This window comes from Cyrtonyx montezumae, unplaced genomic scaffold, assembly GCF_038088225.1.
Source record: "Cyrtonyx montezumae isolate F1298 unplaced genomic scaffold, pur_monq_1.0 scaffold_0, whole genome shotgun sequence".
Classification (NCBI taxonomy): Eukaryota; Metazoa; Chordata; class Aves; order Galliformes; family Odontophoridae; genus Cyrtonyx; species Cyrtonyx montezumae.
The window spans coordinates 17,016,339-17,034,994 of NW_027071824.1; positions in this window are offsets into that span (position 1 = coordinate 17,016,339).

Below are 18,656 nucleotides of genomic sequence, written 5' to 3' on the forward strand. Positions count from 1 at the left end.
CCCGGCACCGCGGCAGCCGCGCTCCGCGCTCTCCAGCGGCGGCTCCGCGCAGCGCCCGCTCCCCGCGCAGCGCCCGCCCCACCGCCCGCTGCCGGCGCTCTGCAACTGCTCGGCGCGGCCGCGGGGAGAGACGCTCCGGAGAAGTCCCACCCTCCGCCGCGGTCCCCTCCCTCCTCTCCACCCATCCCTCCCTGTTACACGCGACGGAGCGCGGGGGTTTGCGGCCCCCCTCCGCCGTTCTCCCCGCCCGCCGCGCTCGGGACCGCGGTTCTCGGGGATGCCGTGCCGCCCCCTCCGCCCGCGCCGCCGCCGCCCCCCGCCGCCCCCACGGCCGCCGTTGTGCCCCGCCGAGGGATGCGTTCGGGTCAAAATTCACCTTGTCCGTGGGAATCGCTCCGAAGTCCAGCGGGGCCGTTTGCGGGGAGGGGGCCGGCGGGGAGCAATTGGCCATCCCGGCCGCCGTCCGGCCCCTCTAGGGCCTCTGCTTTTCGGATACGCGCTAAAAGGGGAGGGGGCACCTCGGGCGGTGTGGATAAATCCCCTTTATCCAATGATAGTCCCTAGGTGGAGGGGCCTGCCTGCGCCGAACGCCGCTGGCGCACCACCGGGCGAATCCCATCCCGCTTGCTGGGAAGGCGTTTGAAGGGCAAAAAGGCAGCTCCGTCTGCGGGGTTACCGCAGGGTTCCGCGGCCGAGCTCCTTCGCTCCCGTCCCCGCAGCGTCGCCCTGCACGTGACATAGCAGCACCACGCGCGTGTCGGCACGCAGAAATGTCTCTCCTGCCGCCACCCTCCGCAGGGCGGGCACCCGGAGCTGGGGCTGCACGATGGGGGCGACACGGTGAAAGACAAGGCCGTGTTATCATTGGGACGCAGCAGGTATTCCAGCACCGTGCCACAGCTCTGCGATACAGGCGAAGCGTTGGCTCTATAGAGGCACCTGCTGGCTGAGGGGAACACGCGGAGCAGACACACACACACAAAAAAAAATCGGTCTTTGATTTCGGCGGATCTCAGACCTGTTTTCTACTTTGTTCACATTTAAACACAAATGAAGAGCCTCCCTTGGTACGGGACAGGGGGATGCGCCCATGCCGACGAAGGCCGGGAGGTGAGCGAGGGCTCTGCCCAAGCTCCATCTGCTCCATGCAGCCTTCGGTGCCACACGTGGGGCCACCCCTTGCACCCCATGCCTGGGCAAGTGGGGAAACCCAGCCTGGAGAAGGACCTGGGGACCTCCGAGAAGAGCGGCTGTTGTTCAGCCATTGCAAAAGAATCCTTTCTCATTTGCTCTCTCTTCTCTCTGTTATTTATTATTATTTTTTTAAACTAACTGTTGCAAAGAGTCTCTGAAGAAACAAATATCCTTCCAGAACAACTGGAGTTTCCCGTATTTGGACCATGATTGCCAAAAAAGAGATAGGGAGGCTGCATGCATCCCCCAGAGGAGCAGAGGGGATGTTTAGCTGCTGAAGGTAATGCCAAATGGGAGATCCCAGGGGTAGGGGCTGCTTCTGACAATGCCATAGTTCACTGCGAGCAGCTCTGCCTCCCGCCAGTCCTCTGCTTGTGGGCCAGCAGAAAGCAGATGACTTTTTATGTGGTGAAAATAGGGTCCTGGGGGCCTGTTTTTTCTCCCTCTAGGTGAGCAGACCATGAATGAATGTAGCTGTGCTGCAAATAAGCTGCAGTTTCCCCCTCCCTCTGTATGGTTGAAATCCCCAAAGCTACTGCACTTTGGAAAGTCCCACACAGAAACCCAACAGAAAAGATTAAATCCAGCAGTGCAGAGGGGGAGCCTTACCCCCTTAAAGCTACAATGTACTGTAAATAATGTACAGAACCCAGCTTCTAAAATTACCACTATGGGATTGCTCGTGGCGTCTTGGGTTTCATCTGGATCCTGTGATCTTCCCACCTGCCAACATCCTGTTACCAGGAGAGCGGTGCATGTGAAGGTTGTGCAAATGGTCCTGCACTTGCACAAATCCTGACACGAGCACGGGCACTCGTATGCCTCCCATGTTAGAGTTACACCATAATAAATACGGGGACAGGAGATGCTGACATTGCCACAGGACCTGCAGTGCTCACCATAAAAAGCAAATGCGTGTCTGTGCTGCTCTGCTTCAGGAGCTGTGGGATCTTCCTCACGTCAACAGCTCCTGGGACAGAAAGGAGGATGGAATCGAGGGGCAGGAGTTTAAATATGGAACACCGAAAAGCAAGAGCTCAACGTTTAGGCACGTCAGTAAGATGCGTGGTTCACAGAGAGGCTGAGTGACGACGCACACAGAGCTGTGACATGTGGAGAGGACTCCATCTCGCAGATTGGATTCAGGGGAAGCGTTGGCGTTGACTTCCAAGGGCACAAGATAAGCCTGTATTTAGGGGCACAACATACAAATGTAAAAGCCTAAATTCAGGCATCCATTCTTTAATACCTCGTCCTATGCTAGTAATACCTTCCCCATCCCATCCCTCTGAACTGAAAAGAGAGGAATGTAGGTAACCTCACCAGCTTGCCTCACAAAACCTGTGGCTGAAAAGGGGGAAATCCAAGAAACACATTCCCCACGCTTTGTTTATTTTCCTCCCCTCTCTCAGGTCCCCAAAATAACAGCCGGAGAGCTGCTCGTGGGGGAGCTCAGCCCCACTTTGAAATTGGAACAGGAAATGTGAGAAATGTGGACGTTAAAAAGCAAATGAAACAAAACAATATTTTCTTAGAACTCCATCTCATGGGCAAGTCTGGGGGGAATCTGGATTTGGATAATCTAAATTAGGAGAGAAGTCAGGGAAACAAAGAGTAATTTTAAACAGTTGAGTGCCAGAGCTATTTCTTAACACACTGCTCGCTCTGATTTCAAATAGAGTCCCTCGGCGCTCAGCCCAGGAACACTGCAAGGAGTGGAAAGAAGGCTGGAATGGAGCAGGCTGCTAGGAGAGGCAGCAAGGTGAGCAGAGCCCAACACTCCTGGGGGTATTTTGTGCACTTCCTTCCCTACAAGATGCCACAGTGACGGGAGAGTGACCACCAGGCCATGGCCACGTCAGCAGCAGCACCTTCACAAGGCAGCAAATCGACGAACTGCACAATCCCCGTTATTAGGATTATTTTTGTTTCAGTTGCGCTGACAGTGAAGGGAGCAGCTGCAGGTATAACAAAACGTCGCTGTGCCGAGATGCTTTGCCAACGCTCCCTCTGCTGTGGTTTAAATAGAATACATGCAGCAGGCATGGGCAGCACGAGGCTCACAGTTGTGAGCATTAGAGATGCCCATGCACCACCCACTGGCAGTTTCACTTGCCTCTCTCACTCAGAGTTTGTCCAAAGATCCTCAGCTCCTGGAAAGAAAGAAAGAAAAATGCTCCAGGGGCAGCATCATCCCTTGGTTTGTCCTCACGAGTTGATTTTGTACCCTGGGTGCTTCTTTCAGAGTCTATAATTGTGGCAGGTCACCTGGAGTCACTCACGTTGTTTCACTGTCTATCTGTCTGTTCCTGGCTCTCACTGGATCCCCGTGCAATCCTGCTGCAGCAAGCAGCAGAGGCGGTGGGAAGTGGAGGTAACAGGACAGGTCATCGGCTTTCAGCAGCACTGCTTTAACATCAACAGAGAGATCAAGAGGCTGAAGCAGCTCTTTTCCTCTGTGAAGTGCATGTCACCCTAAGGGACCTAACGTCACCCCAACGTACACATCTTCATCTAACAGAGCTGCTAGGAACACACGCACACAATCATTGCAATAGTACTTCACCTTACACTTACATCACAGTCCCAGAAGAAATTTGATGGGGCGGCTTTATCCATTAAATCATTTCCTGGAGGGAAGGTTTCGTTTGGGCTCATGTGTTATCATTTGTCCCAGAGTTCATATTTTACACTCACAGCATTGGGAGTGTGTGTTTTTAATGGCGGTGGGTCGAAGAGCCGAAGGCTGATTTCAGAAAAGCTGTTCTGTTGTTTTAGGTTGGTCACTTGATGTCTGTCCCAGGTGCTGGACACATGTTGCTTGCTGAAGGCGGTATGATTTGAACTCGGACTCAGACCTCAACACTTTGGTAACTAGCAAACAAAAATAAAACTTAATATAAGCGTTCCTATTGCTCCCCTCAAGTCAAGTGGCCATTAATGATATTGGCTTGAACAACAAATATACCAATGCAACAACTGAATCAGAAGTCAGACAGTCAGTGTGTGCAAGGGCAGGCAAATGGATTTCAGTCCAGAGGAACCCACCAAACACCTATTCTATGTGCCATGGGTCACCAAGTCCCAAGATCAAAGAGTGACTCCCTCCTGCCCACAATCTGACAGATGAAATGATGGGCATACAGGAATGGGAGCGTTGATATGCCTTGTGGCAAATCCTGTTTTTGCTCACAAGTGCTCTCCTAGAAGGAAGAAGCTAGAACAGACCCAAAAGCCTCTTTCTCCTTCAAAGGTAGGAGAAACCCCTCTTGTCTCCCTCCAGGAAGCATGGGATTATTGCTGCTGAGGCACAGTGCCAGCAAGCGCTCACCCGACTTTCACTCAGATCTTCATGATGAGACCCAAACATCTTTCTCCAATGAAACAGGGAGATTTAGGAGTTATATTCTTCATTTAGGGTGAGGAGCTAGAGAACAACTACTGGCCAGCTGTAGTTGTTCTGGCAGCAGAGAGGAGTGAAATATATAGCCACCGAAACAACAACCGTGCCTCTTCCCCAGCAATTAGGGTCTGAGGCAGGGAACCTCCCCATCCCCAGACACCACTTCCCACAGATGGCTGAAGACCTCTTCGCACCATTTTCTCCTCCCGCCCCTTCCCACAAAACCACTCGTGATCATCCCAGGCTCACCTCCCCAGTCCCCTCACAAAATCCTGCCCACTCTACCATGCACCCAAAGGAAATCGCAATCAGTCACATCTATAACTGTACGCCAGTTAAATATTTCCGTATTGAAACTAGATTCCTATCTGATGTGCAAACTTCAGACCATAGGTACAATTGCAAAGCTTCTATCTCAGAGCTGTATTTAGCACCTGGATCACCACTCCAGAAACTTGCATTTTTATTTTATTTTTTTATAACGGAATTCAACAAATTATTTAGGATAAATGGCAGTTTGATAAGTGTTTTGAATTGCAGTTTGCACAAGATAGTATTTCAGTTTTGTCAGGACCTTAAGCTGAGCACAGTGAATACAGTTCAGTGAGCAGTCCCATGACAGCACATTGAGCTGCACAAAGCAGGGGAGTTTTCTTGAATTCCTTCTGTGTCTGGACCTTACAGATGCCCACACACACCTTGGTGGCTGGCTGCCCAGAGCCACACCTTCTCACCAAAAGGCAGCTGGGCAATACTCCAAACAGAAGAAGATGAAAACAAGGGCAAGCTGGATGACAGGAGGTTCCCGAGTTCCCCAGCTCTCCATCTCCTGCTGGAGTGCTTCTCAGTGCTAGAACTGAAATGCAGCATTTCTCCAGAACATAATTTAAGAGACAGCCTTCCTCATCTTTGGCCAAGCTCCTCAGCCTCCTCCTTGTTAAGTGCAATTTCCAAAATTCCTTTTTCCTCTCAGCATTTCGAAACCAAGTTCTTAGGGCAAATCTTGGAGTCAGGAACTTTGGTCCAAACAGCTTCAACTTGAGACAACACTTTACTATTGCCAGTTCTGGGAAAACCTCTTTTACACCAGCAGGACACAGCACAGCCAAGGCTGAAGATGCCTGAGATGCCAGGAATGCCCCCTTTCTTACAAGTATGATATTCATAAATAAAGCTACTTTTGAAGAAGGTTGGCAGAATCTGAACTGGGCAATAGGTTTTGTGATGTCACCAATTCACAGAAAGGTCAACACTAAAAGAATTAAAAGAAAAACAGTAGGGACAGCTACTCATACAACTGTCATCCATCAACAAAATTAAAGTTCAAACATATGATCAGTTTCATCACTTCCAGCTTATTTTCTGCTTGTCTAAAAAGAAGTGTCTTTTTCTGGAACTGAGCTACAGGTCAAAGAGCTTAGCTTTTGACATCTATAGTAAGACACAGAAAAATTATCTTTCAGTATTGTCCGTATTCTTATATATGTTCTTTTTCTCCCTAAGGGGTCACATTAATTCTTTCAAAGCATGGTACGTAAGAGTTTGCAAATCTCCAGCGAATGTAACGTACTATCTCATTCAAAAAAAAAAAAAAAAACAGAAAAAAAACACATACATATATATATAGCAGCTTTATCTCATTCCCTTCCTGGATATTTCACGAGAACTACGTTGTGGGTGGACCAACACGTTATCCTCCTACACCTTATCCATCTGCATTATGTCGCAGGGCAGCACAGGGCCATCAGGGCAGTGATCCAGGCCAGCACAGGGTTATGTTCTCTTTTCATTAAGATGTGAGGCAGCAGTGCTTAGAAACAGCAAGCAGCTTTCCTAGAAGAGGAAAACACACAGTTCTTGTGACAGAACGCTTGATATGAAGTACCTAGCCGCTTGTTTTCCCTGAGAGTGAGCCATAAAACAGCTCTTACAGCAATGTGTTTATACCTGGGTAGCCCAAGACTTGAGCCAGCCAGTTTGCAACTACAAAAGAAGAGAAGCAGGTTGAGTTAGTGCCCTTAGTTTTGGAGGGGTTGGCTTTTGTGATACCAATTGCAAGGCTCTGTGTTTGGCTGGGGCTGGGACACACCTGACATTAGGACAAGACAGGCCTATGGCCTGCTACAAAGAGGAGATGCCCATGAGCAATCACCTTGGAGATCATGGCGGTCACCAAGGGAACTGTCTTCTTAAGTAACATATTGTTGACCAGGTGCAGGCTGCATGCCGGCCAGCCTTGCTGCTGGACAGCATTTTAAGGGACACAGTGTTGAGGCTGGTGGCTTGTGCCAGGTTTCAGCTGAAAATGCTTGCCTTTCATTTTGCTTTGGACTGGGCAGTGGGAATGGAGGAGCTGCATCACCAGTGCCAATTTCATCTGGTCAAATGTTTGGCGTACCCAGGTGAGTCAAGATTCATTAAGCAGCTGCTGAGGTGTCCCAAGCTGGCTGTGTTTTTCTCCAACAACAAGAGAGCAGCTTTTGGCTGATGGCTCCTCCAGGTCTGTACTTCACCAGGGTTACACAGGAAAGAATAGAAAACAGAACAGAACAGAACAGAACAGAACAGAAGTGGAGAGGGGAGAGGAGGGGAGGGGAAGGGAGGGAAGGGGAGGAACACTAAAAGTTGGAAAAGACCTCTAAGATCATCTCATACAACCACCAACCAATGCCCCTCATGCCCACAGACCATGTCCCTTAGTTCCATCCACATGGTTCTTGAACACCTCCAGGGACAGTGACTCCACCACCACCCTGGGCAGCCTGTGCCAGTGCCTCACCACTATTTCTGAGAAGAAATTCTTCCTAATATCTAACCTGAACCTTCCGGGACACAATTTGAGACCATTGCTTCATGTCCTATTGCTGTTACCTGGGAACAGAGGCTGACCCTCACCCCACCATAACCTCCTTTCAGGGAGTTGTAGAGAGTGATAAGTTCTCCCTTGAGCCTCCTCTTCTCCAAACTGAACAATCCCAATTCCCTTAGTCATTCCCCTTAAGACTTGTCCTCCAGACCCTTCACATCTTCACTGCCCTTCTCCGGAGATGCTCCAGGGTCTAAATGTACTTCCCTCCTGGCATCCCACCTGTGAGTCCTCCACAAGGAACAGTGAAGGTCTTTGCTGGATCACCACTGGGGCCAGCCCCAGTACAGCAGCTCTGCCCTTACCAGGAGTTTCCTGTCCCAAAGGCATGAAAGCATGTCCAACACCAAAGCACTGCAGTATTAAGAGCAAAACAGCCCATTGCATCCCAGCCCCAACAACACCTGGACTAACATGGCAAGTGATGCCACAGCAGCATTGCTCACCTGCAGGCAAAACAGTGTGATATAGGAGGGGACACGGCGGACATCCCAAAACACCTTCCTTTGATGGAAACTCATTCCCTGTTCCTGCACTAGAGGAAGACAACTAGCTTGAATTATTGATTAGTTAGAGTGAAACGAGTGTGGCTTAATGTGATTTGTTATGGGTAAACAGAATAAAGTCCAAACCACTAATGTACAAATGTGGAATTTTAAAAGGGTCGACTTCCAAAGCTGAAAACATGTTAGCTTTGAGCTAAATCAGCTGGGAGAGAAAAGCAAACAGAAGAAATGGAATAGCTGGGAAGCTGAGTATTTTTATTCGTGCTGAAATATTACAGTTGAGAAAAAAGGTTGGTTTAGAATGAAAATCAAGCAGTTGCAAAAATTAAATACAGAGATGTTATGGTCTCCATATTTCTTTTTGTATATGTAGATATGAAGGGGGAAGAGAAAAGCTGACAGCAATAGCTAATGTGACAACTAATTTAATTGACTGCAACTACAGAAAATTGATAGGGGGAGCAAAAGGACAGGAAGACATTTGTTGACAGTAGATTTAAGGGCAATAAAATGAATTTTTTTAAGCTAAGTCAAAATAAAGGATATAATCAAAAAAATCTTGTCTATTTATATGTGGAAATTATAAAATCAAGTTTGATTTAATAAACTAAATAAAATAACTGAATAAGTAAAAATAAACACCCTTGCAAATCATTAGAAGAGCTGCCAGAAAAAGACAGTGAGTGATTTTCTGTAAGTAAATTTTGCAAAAGGTGCATTGTAGGTCTAGAAACAAGGTGGCAGTGAGCAAACAGTGCCATTATAATGGTGTTCTGGCTTGTATCAGAGTCGGTGCAGCAGCAGGAGCAGAGAAGTCCCTTTGTACTCAGCTCTGGTGCGGCCGCACCTCGAGTACTGTGTTCAGTTTTGGGCCCCTCACTACAAGAAGGACATTGAGGCCCTGGAGAGCATCCAGAGAAGGGCAACAAAACTGGTGAGGGGTTTGGAGAACAAGTCTTATGGAGACTGGCTGAAGGAGCTGGGATTGTTCAGTCTGGAGAAGAAGAGGCTCAGGAGAGACCTTACTGTTCTCTACAGCAAGGAGATTGTGGTGAGGTGGAGGTTGGCCTCTTCTCTCACATAACTAGTGGTAGGACTAGAGGGAAGGGCCTCAAATTGTGCCAGGGGAAATTCAGGTTGGATATTAGGAAAAACCTCTTCTCCAAAAAAGTGGTAAGACACTAGCACAGGCTGCCCAGGGAACTGGTGGAGTCATCAACCCTGGAGGTGTTCAAGAAACATTTAGATGCTGGACTGAGGGACATGGTATAGTAGGGAAATATGGTGGTAGGTGGATTGGATGATCTTGGAGATCATTTCCAAACTTGATAATTCTATGGTTCTATGAAACAAAACTGTGTGGCTCTGCAGAAAGGCACCCAGAGAGCTGGTGGAGTGTCCACTCCCAAGCTTTTCAGAATTCAGCCCTACAGAGCTGTGCTGACCTGATCTACTGTTAGTAATGGTCCTGATCAAAGCTAGAGGTTGGCCTCAAATCCTTCAGTTGTCCTTTCCAATCTTTTCTAGGACTCCATGAACACAAGGCAGGCAATTGCATGCCTACAAGGCAGCACAATCAAATGAGATGAAATAAGAATTAATAAAAGTGAATTTAAGGAGATAGTACAGTTTACACCAGTGAGCCTAGATGTGTAGAAAATTGATCTAATTAGACTAATGAAAGCTTTTTTTTCAGTGAGATTATGAGTTTGCTTGACAGAGGTAACAGGGTTGATGTAATTTACTTGGACTTCCTCAGGCCATTTTAGTTCATGGCATAGGATGATACAAAATTAGCACGAACCTTAAGGTTTAAACGCTGGCTAATTCATACATCTCAGGAGGTGATAATGATAATGGAGAGTCACTATTTGGCAAGGAGTAGTTTTGGCCCAGCTCCTTCAAATACAACTCAAAATGACAGAGAAAATGATTCTTACTGAATTTTGAAGATGGCACAAAGATGGAACTGTTGAGTAATGAACAGAATGCGTCTTTGGTGCAGAACAACATGGATTGCCTGGGCTCTGTTGCAAACAATATCCATTTTAATGCACAAATGTACAACTCATGACTTTGGAACAAAGCAGGACACCTCCTAATAAAAGAGGTTTTCTACCCGAGCAGGCCAGAAATCTGAAGAGGACTTGGAGTTTATGAATATATGTGCCAGCATGAAATATGGTATCAAGAGTACTATGATCCTGGGCTGTACAAACAGGAACTATTGAACAGGAAAACTGCAGTACAAGCAGTCCCGGTGCCGTGAGCTGGGAGGGGAGGAGCCAGGAGGATGCTGAGAAGGGCCACGGGATGGCTGCAGTACTGGAAAAGATGCCACAGAGGACAGCTGCCAGGACATAGTCTGTTTGTTGGATGAAACAGGCAGACATGAGTGATTTGGTCATGAGTGATGTGGTCATGGAGTGGAAGAGCCTTACACTGGAGATAGCAATGCAACAGGAAATGGTTCTCTTCAGTATAGTATTTAGAAATATTAAAAGATGTAATGGGGGGGGGGGATGATGCAATGCAACCTTGGCGATTAGAAATAAGGGAGAAAAAAAAAAATACAGCTGTGGAAAATTGCAAGAAGCTCTAGTGGATTTCTTGATGACTGGAAATATTCCAGTCACTTTTTTTACTAGAAAATAGCTCCAATGTTTTCAAAAAGGGATGAAGACAGGAAGCTCCTTTGGCAAATGTTACACAAATCAGATGAGATGGATACAATAACCCTATGTTTCTGAACCTGAGCTTGTTCCAAAAAATTGATGGATTCTCTCAGACTTCCATCATTGGCAAACTCTTGGGGGGTAGCTAAAGACAACTTTGGGGCTGGCAAGGCAGCTTCTGTGCCGAGCAGCTTGTCAAGGCCATATCCCAGGTCTGCGGCAGAGCATGGAAGGGACCCAAAGCGTATTCCCATCACCAGCATTCATCGGACCGTGATCGGGGCAGGCTGGTTTCCCCTTGCAGCAGTCATATTTCGTGCTGTCCACACTCCCCCCTGCTGGTCACACTGGCCCATGTCTGGCTTTGTTTTCTGCCTACTTCACATTCTGGAGGTGAGGTACAAAGATCACGATGGCATCTGGTCTCCTGCCTGGAGGTATGCGGGATTAAAATATCCCTCCCCGGTGTGCTTCATCAGGGCATGAATTTCAGCCTGGGTGAGGAGAGCAATGAGGAATGCCTCTTTATTTGGCTGATGCTAGCAAGAAAATAAAACCTGTGTAAACAGTGTCATCCATGCCAAGGAAGCCTCTGCTTGCAAACACCACCATAGGAAAGATTCAGCAGCATCAAAGAGACACGAGGTCCACTTGAGCTACCTGTGAGCAGGAATGGATGTTACCTCACGCTCTGCATGACTCATGGCTGGAAGTGGAAGCACGATCCCATTACCTGTGCATGCTGACAGCACGGCCATAACCCCAACAGAAGTAGATTGTTAATAATTAACTTATTAGTATTGTTGTTGTTATTACTAAGAAGTCAGACACTGGAGTAGTACTTACTCAAAGGAATGGCCTGCCCCCCCGTTCCCTCCTGCCAGCCACTCTCTGAAGACAGGCGTTTGCTGCCCAAGATAGGGATTAAGGAGAAAAATGAATGAAGGTTTCCGTTTCTGAGATAGCTGGTAATAATTAACATGTGGCTAATGGAGGGGCATGTTAGTTGGGCTTTCCAGGGAATGTATCCTAGCTGCAAGAAGATGGAAAAATTCCAGACTGAAATGCAACTGGCCTTGCACCTCATATTTCTTGTGCTCCCCAGATCTTATCAGGCCATTAGAAGGCTTGACTATATGCACCAGAGTTACTCTGAGCACTTCCTTTGTGTGTAGAGGACTCTGGGACAATGCTGCTAAACCCCAGAGAAGAAAACCAGTTCTATATTTCTACTGCAGAGAGCTGAGACAGAATACCCATGGGATTCCTCTGTCTCTTTGGCAATATCTGCCAGAGTAACCCTGAGGACTTCTGCTGAAGTTCCCCCAACCCCAACTTACTCTTTCAGAAGAAGTTGGTTCATCAGACGATGTTTGGCCCTGGCTTACAAAGAAGAAGTCTCCAACACACTGATCAAGACAGCGTGTGGTCTGGCCTGCACGCTGCACACCACCACCATCACACTTTGAATAAAGCAGTGAGGGAGCCCAGACCTTGCTGTAACAGGGACAGCATGGCCCTGCTAGTGATAAGTTACATTTTTAGTGCATCTCTGGCCTATCTGGAAAGGAATCCAGCATTAATTTCCTCTGGAGTAGGCCAATTCACACACTGTCAGTCCATACACAGCCAGTTTTCAAGCAAGGAAGTGAAGAGCAGCTTCTCCCAACAACTGGGATTAGACATATTTATATACAAAGAGTAAAAAACGCCATCAGTTTGTGCTATCATTGTTTACTATTGCATATGCAGCAGGAATAGTTAGAGATAGTGTAAGAAAAATAGTTGAAGTCGTACAAACATATAGATTCTAGGGTATTTATGGGACAAGATAGCACAGTGAGGAAGGACAGATAAGGTGGTGAGGGTAGAAAATGAGAGACTTTGCACAGCGCACTGAGAGATTGAGGAAGACATGAATTTGAATGAGAGCTTTAAACATCAGATGATCACCAAAGGGCAGCTGTGGTTTTCTTCTCATAAACACAGAAACAGCACAAACGAAAGAAAAACATGCCGAAATTTTAGCTCATATTAATAGCATACAAAAAAGGAAAATCTCCCTCCCCATGCTTTCTTTCAGCTCTGCATGGGCAAAGACTTGCATGGGAAAGGGGAGTGAAGGACCATTAGTAATCATAAAACCCAATCTCCTGTGATTACCATCCAACCTTTAAACAAAAAGTCTTCACAAACCACCAACTGTAACCATAATTCCATTGTCTTTGCTGCCCAGTTCCTCGGCTCATAGTTACAGGCACTCACGCAGAACGCCAGGTTATAATTCCGATGGCTGGTGGAGACAAAGAGAAAGTCCATCAGGGAAAGATAAATATTGTTCTATAAAGATCACCAACCAAATCTACTCAAATTCCAGAAGATAAGATCGTTAATAATTTCCTGCTCAAAGTGGTCGGCCCTGGCCTCTCCTGCAACCTCTTGTTCCCATGAAGATAACATTTTTGTATAATAATTTTTTTAAAAAAATTACCCCAAAGTAAAGCAGTTTTCCCCTGAGTAAAATTTCTGTCCCTTGTTTAGCAAATGCTGGCTTTAGGCCATCATGCTTCTTTCTTCTCCAGTGGGCTGCATGGCGCATTTGGAGAAACGCTGCTGCATTGCAGTTGCTCAAGCACTTTAAGCAGAACAGAGTTTCTATCCATCTCCAAAAGATGTAAGTACTCCATAAGCAAAAGCTACCTGTTCATCTTACCAGATTTCAAGCTCTTTTGGCTCTCCCTGGAGAACAAAATAGCCATAAATAAATTCTGAAGTTAATTCTGTATTTTAAGGGCTGATGACATGCTTTGATCGCAAATGTGCAGAATCACTTTCTGGAACTGTTCTCTACCAGTGGGCTCCAATGCATTCAGACTTTCTCACACACTCTAATAGGTGGAAGTTTACAAGCCTGGATTTATTTCCAAGCCTTTGCAGGCCCATTTTGGTTTGGTGATACATTCCCTTCAGCTAAAGAAAACATTTTGTAGGAGCTGGTCTCCAGCTCTTTCAGCTCTGAAACATCCTCACGGCAGAGCAGCTGCAGAAGTGATTTGCCTCATAAGGAGGACTGTAAAGCGTTTGCATCTCAGGGTAGGGGGGTAAAGGACCAATCACTACTCAAACAGCATCGTGTCATGTTCTGCAAATACATACATGCAGCCATGACCACTCCTTAAAGCAGAGCTGAGCTCCCACATCTGCCTGGTGCTGCTTACTCTCCCAACTCCCACCCAGGGCTGTTCCCTCCGTGCCGCCACCACTCCAACTACGAGGCAGAAAACAAACCCAAAATGCAGTGTTTTGATTATTGCCATACACCAGAAGGAACTGTTCTTGGAGCCAGATACAAGGCTGTGCTCCCGAGGTGGGCATCGGAGGTCAGCGAGTTATCGCTTTATTTGTAAACATGGGAAAACTTCATCTGGAGTCAATAAAAACATAGAGTCCCATGGGGCCTTTTTCCAAGGCGAGCAATAAATACAAATTGCTCATCCACACAGCAAAGGGAAATCAGCAGAGAACAGCAGCATAATCATATGTTACATTGTGAATCTACAGGCCCTTTGATCCCAGCATATTTACAAATATTAGTGAGTCATGCTTCTCAAGCACCTTTTTGGAAGGTATCATTAGATCATTCTCCAGATGGGGAAACCCAAGGGAGAGAGAAGTGATCCTTCCATAGCCACACAGAGCGTCTGTGACACAGCTGAAAGCAGAAACCAGATATTCTTGCTTCCAGTCCTTTGTTTTTAATTATAGCAACATTCTTCCTCTCGTATTTTAGGCTGTATTTTATAACAAGTCATGTATGAATACACCCCTGTGGATGACATTTCTTGCTGGTTTACTTTCCAAGAGTCACACTAATACTTTATTCCTTACACTAAATAAATGTTAACCAATCTCCTTATAGCAGAAAACTCCACAATCAATACATACCACAGTCACACAGATAGTGTTCCTCATACAAGATAGCAACTGTCTTTACAAGCAAGCAAAACAATACTGGAATGTTCAAGAGGGAAATTTTAACAGATGTATCTGCTTATATGAGTGAATGCAAAATTATGTTGTGCTGTACTATCTTGGTCAAATTCAACAACTGCCGTAGTGTCTTAAGGGCTCAAATTTACAGTTTACTGTCTGTTGCTTTCATAGAGAGGTAGAAAAGAAACGAAAAAATGGTCAAGTACTCACAAGTAGGTGAGAAAGCAGCTATCTATTGGCTCCTTTGTTCTGGGGTCTGATAAAAGGAGCAGTGCCCTTTAGTGACACACCACCTAGCAGTGCTCTTTTGCTCATGCCATGGATAAGCAGTGACAGTTGTCACTAGATGATCTAACCCATAGCAGCTCTGCTTTCTTCTGGAACACCACAGCATTTTCTCTCTTTTCTCCCCTTCTTTCTTTTCTTTCTCCTTTCCTTCTCCCTTACAGGTCCTTTGCATACAGCCTCCCATGCTTAGAGGCAGAACACTGTCATACAGTTTACTCTAATGTGATAACTACATTTACATACAGGACCAGTACTTACTAACTGATTTTTGCAGGCCATATCAAAAACATTCAGATCCTCCTGTCTCCTTCCTGTGAAAACTATAAAATCTTTCCATCTAATCCATAGATAAAGGGGTGAGTGAGCTGGGTCCCTGCACTGATTCTGTTCCCTACCACCTCTGAGGTGGTATGGGAATTTGATCCCTTTATCACTTTCTTCTGAGCTTTTCCCTTCAGCCTCACTCTTCTCTGCTCTCATCCCTGATTTATCTGTAATTGCTCTGGATTTTACCAGAGGACATTTTGCTGGTGAGATAAACCTGTCCAGATGTTGGCATTTACATCAGAACTAGACGTCTAGACTTACTCTAGCAGTCAGTGAAGAGAAATAGGCAATCTGGGGCACGGGTGATTTCAGGTAGATGTTGAAAAGAGCTCTGATGAGCCAAGTGCTGTAAGTGTGCATCTCCAAACAGCACCTAATACTAAGGCACTTCAGTGTTCACCAGGCTTTGAGTCTTTTGTAGCGTATGAAGCAGTATCTATGCTTGTGTTACTTCCGTGAGGGGATCAAATAGTAACAGAAAATAAGGGAGAGAGTTTTCTGTGAAGAAGTCACGACCGAATGCACCTTGGCTGGGAACGGTATCCACTCAGAGCTGAAGATACCTTGGCTTGAGCCTCAGCCCCAGTGACTTTGGTTCAAGTGTTTCTGCTGTCATCAGTGGAGTCGCATTGCCTTGTCTAAGCAACAGGAGGAATGTCTCCACAGAAATCTCCATCTGTGCTGCTTGTCTGGTGTCACCAAGCATTATCAGTATGATGCAGTCTTCCATAATTTTAGCTCCTGTTTGCCAAAAGTAATGCAAGGCAAAATGCTTCATCTCTAAATATACATCATGGAAGCATATCAGTTCTGTTTGCTGCTTTGTCACCAGTGAGGTTGTCCACCTCATGGCAGGAGACCACCTACAGACCTCCTTCAGATGCAAACATCAGGTATAGCAATTACTACTCCTGCTGATGATGCAGCTGGAGAGAGTCCAGCAACCATAGATAGACTTGTAATCAAGTAAGTAATGACAAAGTACTCTTTTATGTAGATGCTAGAGTAATTGTAATGGCAGTATCATGACTGGTGGGAGAATGAAACTGAAAAGCCACCCTCCTCACCAAACCAACCATTTCTTCATGTTCTTCTCTCTAGAAGACTGCAGGCAAGCACTTCGGCAAATTTTTTGTTTTAACCTTTCTTTGACATTAGGGGTGGCACTCATTCTATCCACATTCCTCTTCAAATCTAGTACATTTACACAAGATTAGGACCTCAACAAGATTATTAAAGACATCATTCATAACTGAAGATCCTGGTTCACAGTGAAAATTCTGCTTCCCCAAAAGCAAATTTTCCAAAGGTGTCTCAGTAAAGAGGGAAGGGTTTTGGTGACTCTATCTTTCTAATTCAGTGGAATTGTGAAATCTTCTAGACACTGTACTCTCTACTCTTCCACGGTTCACTACAGCTTCAGTTTTGATTGGGTGGAAGTCCTGGCAGAATCCAAATAGCTGTCCACAATGTCTAGTTGTCTTTGTTATCTGTATGTAAGGAATGATTTACAAGTGCGCACTCTTTGTGTTATGAACGAAGATTGTTCTCAGTTTTCCTTGTCTTGTTCTCTAGGAACACTTATTGGCAGGAGAGTCTTTGTTTCTTAGAAGTTCATCAGCTCACCATCTGTTTCTCCCATGATGTCACCACTCTCACTTTTGCCTCATCGTTACTTCCACAGCAATCAATCAGAATTGGATGCCTCAAATGTCTGACCTTCAGGAAAAATTAAAAAGGAACAGAAAGGAGATGAAGGGAAAAAAAATAACAGGAATCAAAATCAGAGAAAAAAAACAATGGTTTGAAGTCTCTGATGGTGATGGTCTCTCAGTGTGATTCTTCTCCTGTATTATGGCATCATCTATTAAGAATATTTTAAAGTTGACTTCCAAAGAAAAACTGTTTGAATGCATAGACTTTAAGAGGTAGTTAATAATGTTTTCACAGTGTTTTAAACAGTGATTTTTCTTCATTCTCATACTCAGCCTCCTGTACCATGAATAACGAGAGATAGTGGAAGAACTATAGATGGTTCTTATGTCATGAGAAGAATAGCGCAAAGGCATTCTAAGTTAAAACATTCATTTCTTTTGTTTAATATTGGTGCCTTAAAAATATAGGAAAAAAATTCCATCTTGGTTAACAATCACTGCTTTGTAAACGTAGATAGAAGACATCTGCTGGTTCTGAAACATGTCAAAATCAAGGAGGACCCAATAGCAAGAACTTTGTTGTTTCTAGCAAAGAAACAAGCAAACCATTCCCTCTTGCCATTTTTCTTTCTTGTCCTGATCACACAATGTCAACAAACAAAGAAGGCCATAAACCCAGTTGTATTTTGCCTTGGCAGGGCACCTGTAGTATGTGCTTGCTCTTACATAAAACAGAGCTTTTTAACTGTTTTTTATTGCTCTCTCTGATATCAAGGTGCTCACAACATTCCAGCCAGGAGCTCTCAGCTGCTCCTGGGGTTGTAACAATGCCAGAAATACCACTGCAAAGAGGAAGGCTTCCTTTCCATAGACCAGAAATAATATTTTCCACAGATCCCCAGCCTGCACAGGTTAGTGTGACCACAGGCTTCTTCCTCAGCCCCCTGTAGTGTCTATCATGATGAAAGCGTTTGAAAGTGCTTTCTTTGTACGTTAAACTTCCTGGAACCAACAGGAGGGCTCAGTTGGTGTTTTGCAATCTGAGCATCCATCTAAAGGGCTGTGTTCCTCATGAAGTCCCAGTGCTGCGTATGCTGCATATCTGCACTAGCAATTACTGCAAAGGAGTGCAGCTGAGCCTGATCTCAACACAGCTGAAGCATGAGTGCTGCCAAGAACGGAGTGTGTTCAGCACTGTGTTAAGAAGTACGGATCGTCTTCAGTTGCAGGAGCGCTCCTTGTTCTCATTACCTCTCCCGGGTGCCAGAATCTTTGAGGTAAGCAAGAGAGTCATCTCCCACCTTGCCACAAATAAAAGAGCTTTAGAACCTCATTTAACTGGAAATTATTCCCTCTAAATATTTGTTTGTCCTCACTGGAGGATCTGATATATCCTAAAGCTAAGCAATTTCTCATTCACCTTTACACCTACATATATACATGGACATACATACATATATCCATAGATATTCATCCAATAATCTCCTGGAATAACATCTCATCTATCTTTGGTAACAGACACAGTTCATTCTCCAGACTATTTCACATGTCTTTGTTTTTATACTTTCACCTCCTCAAGAGGAGTTCTCCTTTCTCTACACCTCATACTTGAGAATAGAGAAGGAGTACAACGGTTTTTACACGGATGATGTGTCTGTCTCTTTTCTAGCACATCTAACTTGGCACATCTGCGCAAAGAGGTTTTTCTGAACAGACCTCTATAGCAGAATTTATTTTTTAAAGCATCAC